At 42.9% G+C, this 13,702-nt stretch overlaps 1 protein-coding gene across 1 annotated transcript in view; it reads left to right on the plus strand.

The window, feature by feature from the left end:
* The window catches only part of LOC126424859 (arylalkylamine N-acetyltransferase 1-like), a 251,708-nt gene that overhangs the window by 77,886 nt on the left and 160,120 nt on the right, over window positions 1-13,702 (plus strand). The gene's annotated exons all lie outside the window — the stretch shown is intronic.

The following is a 13,702-nucleotide window of genomic DNA, read 5'->3' on the forward strand; positions in this document are numbered from 1 at the left end:
GATGGCTTGCCATGTAGGGCACGAACGAGGGGTATAGAATAAAGTCGACACACCGTTGTGCTGTGTGTCGCTGATGCCAACCGAGGGATACCATATATGAAAAGAGATGGCACCCTAGACCAACACTGTGGTTGTCGAGCTGTGTGGGTGGCGACAATCAGGCAGGCATCCCACCAACGTTACGGGTTCTCCAGACACGTTCTCGATAGTCACCGGAGCTCAGTTGGAAGCGAGACTCATCACTTAGGACGGTTCTACTCCAGTCAATGAGACTACAGGCCGAAGAACGTTTGAAGTCTCATGGGCAAAGTCCTCCAACCAGCTCGGGATTTTGACGATCTAACGACCCAGAATTTTCCGTGATATCCCTCAGGTGGACATCCAAAACTGTATCAAACAATGCCAAGCCGATTAACTGCTTGTAACACGACCATAGTTGGACCAAGTCGTCAGCTCGTGGTCTCGCTTCCCGAGCACGGGGTCCCGGGTTCGATTCCCGGTGGGGTCAGGGATTTTCACCTGCCTCGAGATGACTGGGTGTTGTTGTGTCGTCTTCATCGTCATCATTCATCCCCATGACGGTCGGAGGAAGGCAATGGCAAACCACATGCACTGCCTAGTACGGCAGTGTGGGTCTCCCGCATCGACTCCTACGCTCTGTTACGGAATATGGGACTTCATCATGAGTTGCACCAACACGTTATCGACTTTCGCAAATTGTGAAGCTCTTTCTTTTGAATAAACTACCCAATTTTTATGAAACTAATCGTATGTTTGTTTGTACATGTGCATCAAATCTACCGATTTCCATCCCATTCGGGTAACTGTTTCTGGTGCGTCCTTTTCGTCTTTTTTCCCTCTTAGTGTTAGTGTTCTACCCACTCCTCTAATATAGGGTGCCCAGGGAAGCTGCTTTTAGACAACAATTCAAGCAAATCGTGTTAATGGAGTTTATTACAGAAAGATAAATGACAATACGATGGATGCAACTTACGTAGTGGCAACTATTTATTCACAACTGATACAAAAGAGTTACATGTATACATCTGTCAGTGTCCTTCAAAGTAGTCACCAGCTTTGTTTAGAACCCGTTGCCAGCGATGTGGAAGGCGTAGTATACCGTTAGCAGAGCCTGTTCTGTTGGAGGTGCGAATGGAACGGTCTAAGGTTACACTGATTCTCGTGTACGCCTGTGATGGTGTTATCCTAACGCATTACGTTCCTCAACGGCAGACCGTCAGTGCACAGTATTACTGTTCGTTTTTGGAGGATCACCTGCGACCAGCTTTTCGAAAGAAGCGGCGACACTTTCTGCGCAACCCACACATCATTTTGCACGACATTGCGCTGGTGCATACAGCGCAAGCTGTGGCCAATCTGTTCGGTCGATGGAACTGGGAAGTCCTGTACCATCCACCATACTCCGCGGACTTAAGTGCTCGTAACTTTGATTTGATTCCGAAGATGAAGGAACCACTTCGTGGCATTCGCTTCAGAACTGTTCCAGAGGTTCGACAGGCAGTAGACCGCTCCATTCGCACCATCAACAGAACAGGCTCTGTTAACGGTATACTACGCCTTCCACATCGCTGGCAACAGGTTCTACATAACGCCGGATACTACTCTGAAGGACAGTAACAGGTGAAAACATGTAACTCTTTTGTATCGGTTGCGGATAAATAGTTCCCACTATTTAAGTTCCAGCCGTCGTACTTAACTTCGCGTATTCACAAAGGTGTGTCGCAAGCTAATGGCGACATGCAAATGAACAGTGTCCTTCAGTATACAGGGTGAAAAGTATTTAAACCGACAAACTTTGGGAGGTTGTAGGGGACATTAAAAAAAATCTTCTCTAACGTCATTTTTTCCTATGAGGATTATTTAAACCGGTGGAGGCCGTATTACGCTCTTCAGTTGTTAGAGACCGTATTACGATCTTCAGTTGTTAGAGGGCGTATTACGCTCTTCAGTTGTAGGCAACTGCTGTCCACCAGTGTAGTAGTGCATTGTCTCTGTTTACTAATGGAGCGATACACCTGGAGTGAGTACACTGATATGGTTGGTGCGTACTACGTAGCGCACCACAAGGGACCAGCTGCACAGCAACAACAATATCCTAATCGCCTTATTCCGCATCATACGACCTTTGCTGCTGTGTACCAACGTCTGCGTGAGACCGGGCCATTTAGCAGATTACCTGGACAGGGACGCCGTCACACCGTAAGAACGCTGCAATTTGAGGAAGCTGTCTTGCAGCATGTGGAGCGCGATCCTTCAATCAGCATTCGTGCAATTGCACGTAAAATGGGGACGAATCAGACGAGTGCAAAAACAGTCCTCCGAGAGCAATTAATACGTCCATTTCACTTACAGCGTGTCCACAACTTGCAACCAGTTGATTATCCATCCAGAGCACAGTTTTCGCAGTGGTACCTGGAACAGTGTGAAATGCATCCTACATTTCCATGCTCTGTGTTGTTTACCGATGAAGCAACATTCGGGCGTGATGGAATCTTCAACATGCACAATTGACGTGTTTGGAGTGAGGATAACTCACGTACCACAGCTACTATCGCTCATCAAGTGCGGTTCTTCGTTAATGTGTGGGTCGGTGTTGTTGGAGATTGTTTAACTGGGCTGTATCTGTTACCTAGGCCATTAAATGGCAGGTACTATTACAAGTTTCTCGCTAGAGCATTGCCAGAATTTCTGGAAGACGTCTCGCTCCCTACAAGACAACGCATGTGGTTCCAACATGACGGGGGGCCGGCACATTTCAGTCGTCGTATGCGTCGATTCCTGGATCGACGGTTCCCAGAAACGTGGATTGGCAGAGGTGGTCCTGTACCATGGGCTGATCGATCCCCACTTTTTTGTGTGGGGAACAATTCAGGACACTCCTGATGTTTTTTCCCGTGTCAGACAGAATATGAGCTGACAGTGTAACCTTTGTTTACGTGTCAATGGGGACATTTTTGAATATCTACTGTAATTGAAATTCGGTTGTGCTAATGTGTTGTCTCTTGGCCATAAAAAATGGAAAAATGTTTGTTGGTTTAATTAATTTGCCGCCAAAGAAATCTTCCTCTACCGGTTTAAATATTCCTCATACGAAAAAAATGACATTAGGGAAAAATATTTTTGCTTTGATGTCCCCTACAACCTCCCAGAGTTTGTCGGTTTAAATACTTTTCATCCTGTATACAATTTCAATGCAAGCAAAACTGTACAGTTCATAAGTCACTGCTGTAGCGTTCGCAAGACGGCTGATCTTCCACTGGGGCTTGTATTCTCCTCGTGTAGAGGCCGCTCACGTCTCGATGTCGTCGTAGAGAGGCGGCCGCCAGCCTACTATTGGCTGACGTCGTCTCACAGCCGTCTCTGCTGCAACGTTCCAGGCCGACGTGCCGGCCCTTGGCGTTACGTCGGAGTGTATTATCCACGTTATCCTACAGCCTACTCCTGTTTACCACAGAATTTCGAACATCTTCCACGATTTTGCACTGTCGAAAGCTTTTTCCGTGTCTACAAATCCTATGAAGGTGCCTTTTTTTATTGTTATTCTTACTTCCATTATCCGTAGCGTCACAACTACCTGTCTGGAGCCTTTACTTTTCCAAAACGGAAAGTTATTTTCTAACAGACCCTTAGTTACTATTCACCATACATACAGCGTATTGGTTAAATGTAATCGTGCACGCTACAGTCATTTGAAATATTGGTAATACATCGTCAAACACTCTAACAAGGAGACGGCACGACCGTGGGGTCGGGGATTTGTCCGATTTTTGAGTGGTGAAAGAGGACCACTAACACCTCACGTGGTTAAAATACACTCCTGGAAATGGAAAAAAGAACACATTGACACCTGTGTCAGACCCACCATACTTGCTCCGGACACTGCGAGAGGGCTGTACAAGCAATGATCACACGCACGGCACAGCGGACACACCAAGAACCGCGGTGTTGGCCGTCGAATGGCGCTAGCTGCGCAGCATTTGTGCACCGCCGCCGTCAGTGTCAGCCGGTTTGCCGTGGCATACGGAGCTCCATCGCAGTCTTTAACACTGGTAGCATGCCGCGACAGCGTGGACGTGAACCGTATGTGCAGTTGACGGACTTTGAGCGAGGGCGTATAGTGGGCATGCGGGAGGCCGGGTGGACGTACCGCCGAATTGCTCAACACGTGGGGCGTGAGGTCTCCACAGTACATCGATGTTGTCGCCAGTGGTCGGCGGAAGGTGCACGTGCCCGTCGACCTGGGACCGGACCGCAGCGACGCACGGATGCATGCCAAGACCGTAGGATCCTACGCAGTGCCGTAGGGGACCGCACCGCCACTTCCCAGCAAATTAGGGACACTGTTGCTCCTGGGGTATCGGCGAGGACCATTCGCAACCGTCTCCATGAAGCTGGGCTACGGTCCCGCACACCGTTAGGCCGTCTTCCGCTCACGCCCCAACATCGTGCAGCCCGCCTCCAGTGGTGTCGCGACAGGCGTGAATGGAGGGACGAATGGAGACGTGTCGTCTTCACCGATGAGAGCCGCTTCTGCCTTGGTGCCAATGATGGTCGTATGCGTGTTTGGCGCCGTGCATGTGAGCGCCACAATCAGGACTGCATACGACCGAGGCACACAGGGCCAACACCCGGCATCATGGTGTGGGGAGCGATCTCCTACACTGGCCGTACACCACTGGTGATCGTCGAGGGGACACTGAATGGTGCACGGTACATCCAAACCGTCATCGAACCCATCGTTCTACCATTCCTAGACCGGCAAGGGAACTTGCTGTTCCAACAGGACAATGCACGTCCGCATGTATCCCGTGCCACCCAACGTGCTCTAGAAGGTGTAAGTCAACTACCCTGGCCAGCAAGATCTCCGGATCTGTCCCCCATTGAGCATGTTTGGGACTGGATGAAGCGTCGTCTCACGCGGTCTGCACGTCCAGCACGAACGCTGGTCCAACTGAGGCGCCAGGTGGAAATGGCATGGCAAGCCGTTCCACAGGACTACATCCAGCATCTCTACGATCGTCTCCATGGGAGAATAGCAGCCTGCATTGCTGCGAAAGGTGGATATACACTGTACTAGTGCCGACATTGTGCATGCTCTGTTGCCTGTGTCTATGTGCCTGTGGTTCTGTCAGTGTGATCATGTGATGTATCTGACCCTAGGAATGTGTCAATAAAGTTTCCCCTTCCTGGGACAATGAATTCACGGTGTTCTTATTTCAATTTCCAGGAGTTGTAATCTCCCCACAAAAATTTTAAAAGAAAAAAAATATAACAATACTTAATAGAAATTGGGGGGCAAGTGTAACCTCCCCACAAAAATTTTAAAGAAAAGGACGATACTAATTACAAATGCTGATGGACATGGCTCTAAGCGTAACCTGCCCACAATGAAATGTACTGACAATGGCAACAAAAATGTGAAATACGCAATCTGACTCAAATATAAATCCTTCACAAAATTTAAAGTCCATTCAGTGATAAGGAAATTCAATTAAACCGAAACATCGGTGTTTGGCCCTGTGTAAAACAATCAGAATTAAAGTCTTACCTGAGAATAAATCGATGTCACATATCTGCTCTTGTTGTTGCGCACCGCTTGGATGAACTGCATTGCAAATAATAATATTGCCTTTTTTTTTTTGTGATTCTAGTGAAATTTTTCTTCAAAAGAAGTGGAATGAAATGGGAAGCGCAACGAGATCTTGAGTTCAATAAAAAATTAAATTTTTGAGAAAATGCTTTTGAAATAAAAAATTATTATTGGGGGACTTGTTGGAGAATAATTACAATAAATAAAATTTTTCATTATCTAATGATTATATTAATTAACAGTATACCTTATTACTCATCTTGACCATTGTTGCCGACCGCCTACATCACACAACCGCACTGGGCTGCTACTACTGACCGACCGCTCTGCATGACGACTACAGACTGAGTACTGCTCTCAACTAGACAGAGCTACAGACTCGCAACGACTAAACTGACAGACTCGCAACGACAGACTAACTCGCAAAGACTACTACCGACTGAGAACCGCTCGCAACACTCGCGCGGTCAAGCGCATACTCTCTGGTCACAGATGCTACAATGCCTCGCCATCGCTGCTGCGTTACATACGTGTTTCATAACCCTCCTAAAGCGGTGTTAGAGCTGTCAGTGGCAATGGAAAAATTTCTGGTGAGATCTGGGTGCGATAAAAGTGGAGCATTCAACAGAGCATGTTTCAGGTTCATGAATTCAGAGTGTGCTTGCTTATCCCAAGACCAAATACTGTTTTTACCTGTTAATTGACATAATCTGGGTGTGTCTAAAGCAGAGTGATGAATAAATTTACGAAAAAAGTTAATTAAGCCCAAAAAACTGCGTAATTGTTTTTTTGTTGTAGGAACAGTAATGTCACGTAGAGCCTGAAGTTTTTCCGGATCAGGTGCAATGCCTTCTGCTGAAATTACGTGTCCAAGAAATTTTATGGAAGTTTTGCCAAAGTGCGATTTACTAAGATTAACTGTAAGTCCTTGTGCATGAAAAGTTTGTAACAGTTGTTCAAGAATCAGATTGTGTTCGGACCAGTTAGCTTCTGCTATAAGAATGTCGTCTACATACGTCGTGATTCTGTCCTTAAGTTCTGTCGGAAGTATTGTGTTCAAACCGCGAATAAAAGCTGCAGAAGAAATAGTTAAGCCGAACGGTAATTTGCAAAATTGATAACAGTCGCCAAAACAGAGAAAAGCTGTATATTTTCTACAATTCGGATGAAGTTGAATTTGCCAAAATCCCGATTTCAAATCTAATGTGGAATAAATAGCTGTACCGTGAAATTTCTGTAAAAGTTCCTCTAGTGTCTGTGGTCGATCTGTTTCGTTAATAATAATGTCATTAATGTGACGTGAATCAAGTACAAGGCGAAGTGAGCCATCTTTTTTCTTAACAATATGTAGCGGGTTTATGTACGGACTAACTGCTGGTTCAATAATTCCTTGATCAAGCATATCTTGCAATTCTTTTTTAACTTGTTCTCTGTGAATATATGGAATGGGATAATGCTTTGCTTTAAATGTGTCGTGCGGTTTGACTTGAAATTCATACATAAAGCCGGACATAGTACCAGGAATGTTGTCAAAAACTGGAGCTTGCTGTAAAAGAATTTTGTGTAATTGCGTTCGTTCGTCGTCTGTAGTTGCACTGCTCTCTTTAACCTTATCAGAAATTAACTGCATAACGTCGTAGTCAGCTTCGTCTGGAGTATTATAGTTATGTACGTACGTATCCGTGAACAATATGGGATTACAGTCTATGTTACGTGTTGCGGAAATGACCTCTGTGCGGTTAATTGTTTGTTCTTCCGCAGATAAAGAGTGCTGAAATTCTAAGGCCAATTGTATATTTTCATCCTTTAACATTAAATAAGAATTCTGAAAGTCGATAACTGCGTCGTGTTGTACCAGAAAATTCGTGCCTAAAATTATGTCTGTTGTCAATAAAGGAACAATCCAAAAATTAGAGTGGAAAGTATGACCTCCAATACAAAATGATAAATGTGTCTGTAATTTAACGTCTACACCTTTACTCGATACTGCTCCTTTCACTTTTGTTTTGCCTAAAGGTAACGTCGGATAAGTATTCTCTTTGTTGCACTCGTTGAAAGTCTCCTCATTAATTACTGATATAGGTGATCCGGAATCGATTACTGCTGAAAATTTCGATGAACCAATTTTAATTTCGATAACAGGATGTGAAATGGTTTTCTGAATAACTGGTCTTTCCTGTAAAAGAGTGTCTCTGATGTCGTCAAAAGTAATTACATTTTCGTGAACAACATTTTGCGTGTCTAAGGTAGTGCTTGTGTTATTAGAAGATGCGTCCTGTGCAGTATTTAGTCAGATTCTATCTGACGTGTTATTATTATTAGGAGGATTCTGTGGCATTTCGACTATTTGAACTGTCCTATTACTTCTTCCAGGCGTGTTACGCTCTGGATGGTACCTACTGTCGGGTTCATTCATGAGAATATGTTCTTGCGTATGATTTTGCTGTTGGTATGACCGACTGTTGTTAGATGTTCGCTGAAAATTGTCTTCATTATTTTTACGTCTGTCGTAATAGTCATTCCTATACGGTGCATTACGATAGGAATTGAAATACTGTCTTCTTTGTACGTAGTTGTTTCCTTGCTGACGTACGTTACTATTTGTTGGACCAGGGACTATGCGTCCACGCGGCGGAACATTAAAGCCTGGTTGACCTTGTGTATTCCATTGTTGGTTAGGTATCCTAATCGGCTGGTTTTGATGTTGTTGTTGTGAAACACCTCTATTGTTACTAAAGTGTTGTTCCTGTTGCTGAAAATTTTGACGGTATTGATAATTAGAATTTTGCCTGTTATTAAGGTTTTGGTAGTTGTTGTTCCTAAAGCGTCTGCTATCTTTCCGATTGGAATTACGTCCCTGATCATAATTGCAGTACTGTTGTTGACCTTGGTTGTTACTCGAAAAGTTTTTGTTTACAAAAGAATAATCGGATTGCTGTACTTCCAAGAGCTGTAAAAGATCTCTGAATGCTGAGATGTTTTCTTTTTGCTGGCCCGTTAGAAGTGACACTCGTAATGACCGTGGTAATTTAGAGATGCATAGTTGTATAAGTGCGGATTCACTGTACGGTTCACTTAGGTACTGGTTTTGTTGTACCATATGCTCAAAAAATTGCGTTACACTGGGAAAATTTGAGTTTTCATAGTTTGGCAAACTAATTAGTTGATCTTTAATTCCGCGCTGTGTCGTCTTCGACCAGTACGCTGACAGAAAAGCATTCTGAAATTCCTCTACCGAGTAACACTGCCTCGCGATCGGTCTCATACGAGTTGCCGGTTCGCCTTCCAAAAAACTGCAAATAAATTCAAGTTTATGTGTTACAGGCCAAGTCGGTGGAAGAGCAAAGCTAAACTGCTGAATCCAATCCAGTGGGTGAATCTGCGTTCTATCGTTTTTAAATATTTTGAACTTTCTTACTGACAGAAAATGTTTATAGTCGAAATTATCATCTCTGTGTAATGAAACAGGTTCAGGATCGTAAGAGAATCTATTGAACTGCGGTTGATCGGAATCTAAGTCCCGTACTCTCTGTAGATTACACAAATTATACGCGCTGCGTGAGTCTGACACATGTTCAAAAAGTGGCGTCTGTTGTGGTATGTTATTAACTGACATGTTTTTGATCTCTGTTACTTCTTGTTGTAAGTTTGACAACTTCCTCCGTAACGTATTGTTAGATGAATCGATCTCATTAATTGTCTGCTGTAAATTTTGAAATTCAGGTGTTTGGTTAAATGAAACCGGTGCAGTATCGTCTGATTTATTGTCATTAGTATTTTCGATGACATCAATACGGCTGGCCAATTCATCACATTTTTCAGACAGCATTTTAACCTGATCATCGGTTTTAGAATCAGACGCATTAATCTGTTTTTGCAACTTGCGCGTAGTTTCGCTCAGTTTTTTAACATCAGCTTTGATGACATCGCAATCCTGTGTTAGATCTAGTTGTTCGAATCTATCTGTCACTGTTTGAATATTTACTGTGTGTGTATCTGTTTTTGCTTTAAGATCAGAAATTTCATCCCGTAATTCCGCGTTCAATTGTCCTATGGTATTAATTTTGTCGGACACTGTAGTAATATTATTGTCTACATACGTCTTCGCTTTCGCGAATATTTTACGTTTGTCCTCTTGTCTCTGTGCAGTGATTGTTTCCATGACTTGTCGTTTTACTTTGTTTTGATCCTGAATAAATCTGCGGAAACGCGTATCACTGTTCTGTATGTGCTGATTAAAGCGCTCGTTAATCTGAGTGTTCTGCTGTTCGAATTTCGTGTCTATCTTTGCGTCCATAGTGCGCGAAAGTTCTATCGTCATTGCTCTAAACTCGTCCCGTAATTGTGCAGCTTTTTCAGAGCACTGTTTAGCGACTCCGCTAATTTCGTCTCTGAGTGTTTCTGTTGCGGCTGTCTGCATTTCCCTTAATTCTTGCGCAACAGTCTTAATTTCTTCGCTATTTTTTTGAGAACACGCCTCAATTTCCACGCGCAACTGTTCCTTAGTGTCATGGCACTGCGCGGCAACGTCTCTAATTTGCTCACTAAGCTGTCTGTTTTGTTCCCTAAGTTGTTTAAAATCTTCACTCTGTTGTCTGAAATTGTTGTCTGTTTTCTCACTCTGTTGTTTGATATCTGCACTAAGTTGTTGTTTGAGTTTTTCATTATCTTGTTTGATATCTACACCAAGATCGTTCTTAAACTGTAGCATTATTGTCATAAATTGATCCAAACTTAAAGTAGCTGTTGCATTCTCAGTACTGTTTAATGGTGTACCTGCAGTTTTCGCGCTTTGTGTGACCATTTGGTCATTTTGCAACTTACAAAAAGGATTATCAGTCGGATGTACACTGTCAGACATTATTTCGGAATTAAATGGATCCGTCATACTCTCACTACACTGATCATTTTCATTCGAAAAATTTGTCTGTACATTACTTGGATTTTCTAAATCGGGTGTGTTAAGCTCTACAGCGCTCATTACCATAGAGCATTCTGCGTCATCAATTGTCGTCAAGTTAACAGACGAGACAATTGAGTTCGTTTGTTCATCATTAAGGTGAAAGTCATCATTAGTGGTTGGAATGCACTGATTGTTAGTGAACGCAGGATTGTCATCATTACGTTGCGTATCACAATTACTATCGGTCACGTTGTTTAAGTCGGTAATTTCATTCACAATACTTCGCGATACACTATTCACAGTCTTTCGCGGCATTTTTACAATAGTCAAAATTTTTCACAAAGCAAATAAGCACAATGCAAAAGCAACACACAAATACAACAAAGCAGCAAATCGCCGTTGACCTGTAGAGAGAAAGTCACAAGATTAATAAAAGCGTAGCGCCAAATCCTAATTATACTTAAGCAAATAAGAGCAGATATCTGACTGTCGCTCAAAAGACTCTCAACGAAATACGATCCTGGACTGGGTGTCGCCAAGTGTAATCTCCCCACAAAAATTTTAAAAGAAAAAAAATATAACAATACTTAATAGAAATTGGGGGGCAAGTGTAACCTCCCCACAAAAATTTTAAAGAAAAGGACGATACTAATTACAAATGCTGATGGACATGGCTCTAAGCGTAACCTGCCCACAATGAAATGTACTGACAATGGCAACAAAAATGTGAAATACGCAATCTGACTCAAATATAAATCCTTCACAAAATTTAAAGTCCATTCAGTGATAAGGAAATTCAATTAAACCGAAACATCGGTGTTTGGCCCTGTGTAAAACAATCAGAATTAAAGTCTTACCTGAGAATAAATCGATGTCACATATCTGCTCTTGTTGTTGCGCACCGCTTGGATGAACTGCATTGCAAATAATAATATTGCCTTTTTTTTTTTGTGATTCTAGTGAAATTTTTCTTCAAAAGAAGTGGAATGAAATGGGAAGCGCAACGAGATCTTGAGTTCAATAAAAAATTAAATTTTTGAGAAAATGCTTTTGAAATAAAAAATTATTATTGGGGGACTTGTTGGAGAATAATTACAATAAATAAAATTTTTCATTATCTAATGATTATATTAATTAACAGTATACCTTATTACTCATCTTGACCATTGTTGCCGACCGCCTACATCACACAACCGCACTGGGCTGCTACTACTGACCGACCGCTCTGCATGACGACTACAGACTGAGTACTGCTCTCAACTAGACAGAGCTACAGACTCGCAACGACTAAACTGACAGACTCGCAACGACAGACTAACTCGCAAAGACTACTACCGACTGAGAACCGCTCGCAACACTCGCGCGGTCAAGCGCATACTCTCTGGTCACAGATGCTACAATGCCTCGCCATCGCTGCTGCGTTACATACGTGTTTCAGAGTGTATTAGGACGCACAACCCGGAAAATGCCGCGAAAAATCGATGCAAAGTTTCTTAGGTGCCTTTTGAGTATACAATGTTAGTCCATTGCCGAGCAGCAGTCTGGCCTAGATGGTTAGGACTCGGACCCTTACGCCAGATGTCTCGGGTTCGATTCCTACTCCGGCACTTTCTTTTTCTACTGTTTCATTTTCTTTTGTTATTCCACCAATAGGTTTCTCAAAATGGTTCAAATGACTCTGAGCACTATGCGACTTAACTTCTGAGGTCATCAGTCGCCTAGAACTTAGAACTAATTAAACCTAACTAACCTAAGGACATCACACACATCCATGCCCAAGGCAGGATTCGAACCTGCGACCGTAGCGGTCGCTCGGTTCCAGACTCTAGCGCCTATTACCCCACGGCCATTCCGGCCGGCAATAGGTTTCTCAAACTTACATTATTTTAAAACATTATTTTAGCTCAAGAACGTCAAGTTTTCATTCACTGAAAAATAATCGTGTTCGTTGTTCTATTCCGTTTTATGGGGTTTCAAGGTTTAAAGGGGCCTTGTAAGGGTTCCCTTGGGACTGTAACAGTCATCTGCGCATACGACTGTGCGCGACCCGTGAGAAGTAAATGGCAGTTTGTTTTTCGATTTCGTCGTGAACAGACGTGCCTTTTTCAAATTTCAACGTATTATTCCGATCAGAGGCTAAACATGTCGACTGAAGAAGTTGCTGGCTCGCCTAGAATAGGAGAAGAAATTCCTGAAGAATCCATTCATAGTGATCTATCAAAATTACGATTGAAGGACGCAGTGGTGTATTACGAAAAGCTGTTGATGGAAAATAATTTAACTGCATCGACATCTTCGGAAGAAATCTATCGCGATGCTATGTTCTTGTTTATAATTATTATATGTATAAAAATTGAATGTTTCCCAATCGACTTCGTTATTCTGATTAAAAACCCAATATTTTTCCTCATATACTTTACAGTGAAAAATGGAAAACCCACCGCCATGAATTGTGTTGTTCGACAAAAAGAAAATAATTTTTATTCAGTAATGTAACTAATTTGTTAAAGATAATGTAGGTTTGGGAAACTTTCTGAATAATTGTGGAATAACAAAAGAAAATGAAACAGAAGAAAAAAATTGCCGGAGGAGGAATCGAACCCGAGACATCTGGCGTTAGAGTCCGAGCCGTAACCATTTTTTTTTTTTTCTATATTGTTCGTTGAATTCGTTTTTTTTTTGGTCGTTTTCGTTCGTTTCATCTGATGGGTGAGGACGTCGCAAGCAAGACACCCGTTTCAGCTCGTTGTTGACCTATTAACTCAGTTTTTTTTATATTTTTTTTTTATTACAGAGGTCAGCTAACCCTCTGACCGAACACGCTGAGCTACCGTGCCGGCACGTGGCGGACGTACAATGACACTCGTTCAGGTTGTTCGTTGACTCGTTGACTCAGTTTTTTATTACAGATAGTAGCTAAACCCTCTGACCGAACACGCTGAGCTACCGTGCCGGCGACCATTTAAGCCAGAAAGCGGCTTGACGATGGACCAACACTGTATACTCATACGGCACCTAAAAAACTTTGGATCGATTTTTCCCGAGATTTTCCGGGTAGTGCGTCCTAATATTTTAACCACGTGAGATGTTAGCGGTCCTCTTTCACCAAATTTCGAACAAATCCCCAACCCCAAGGTCGTGCCGTCTCCTTGTAAGTGATGGAATTACGAGCCACTTGACTAGCACTT

Source organism: Schistocerca serialis, chromosome 10 (assembly GCF_023864345.2).
Source record: "Schistocerca serialis cubense isolate TAMUIC-IGC-003099 chromosome 10, iqSchSeri2.2, whole genome shotgun sequence".
NCBI classification, from domain to species: domain Eukaryota; kingdom Metazoa; phylum Arthropoda; class Insecta; order Orthoptera; family Acrididae; genus Schistocerca; species Schistocerca serialis.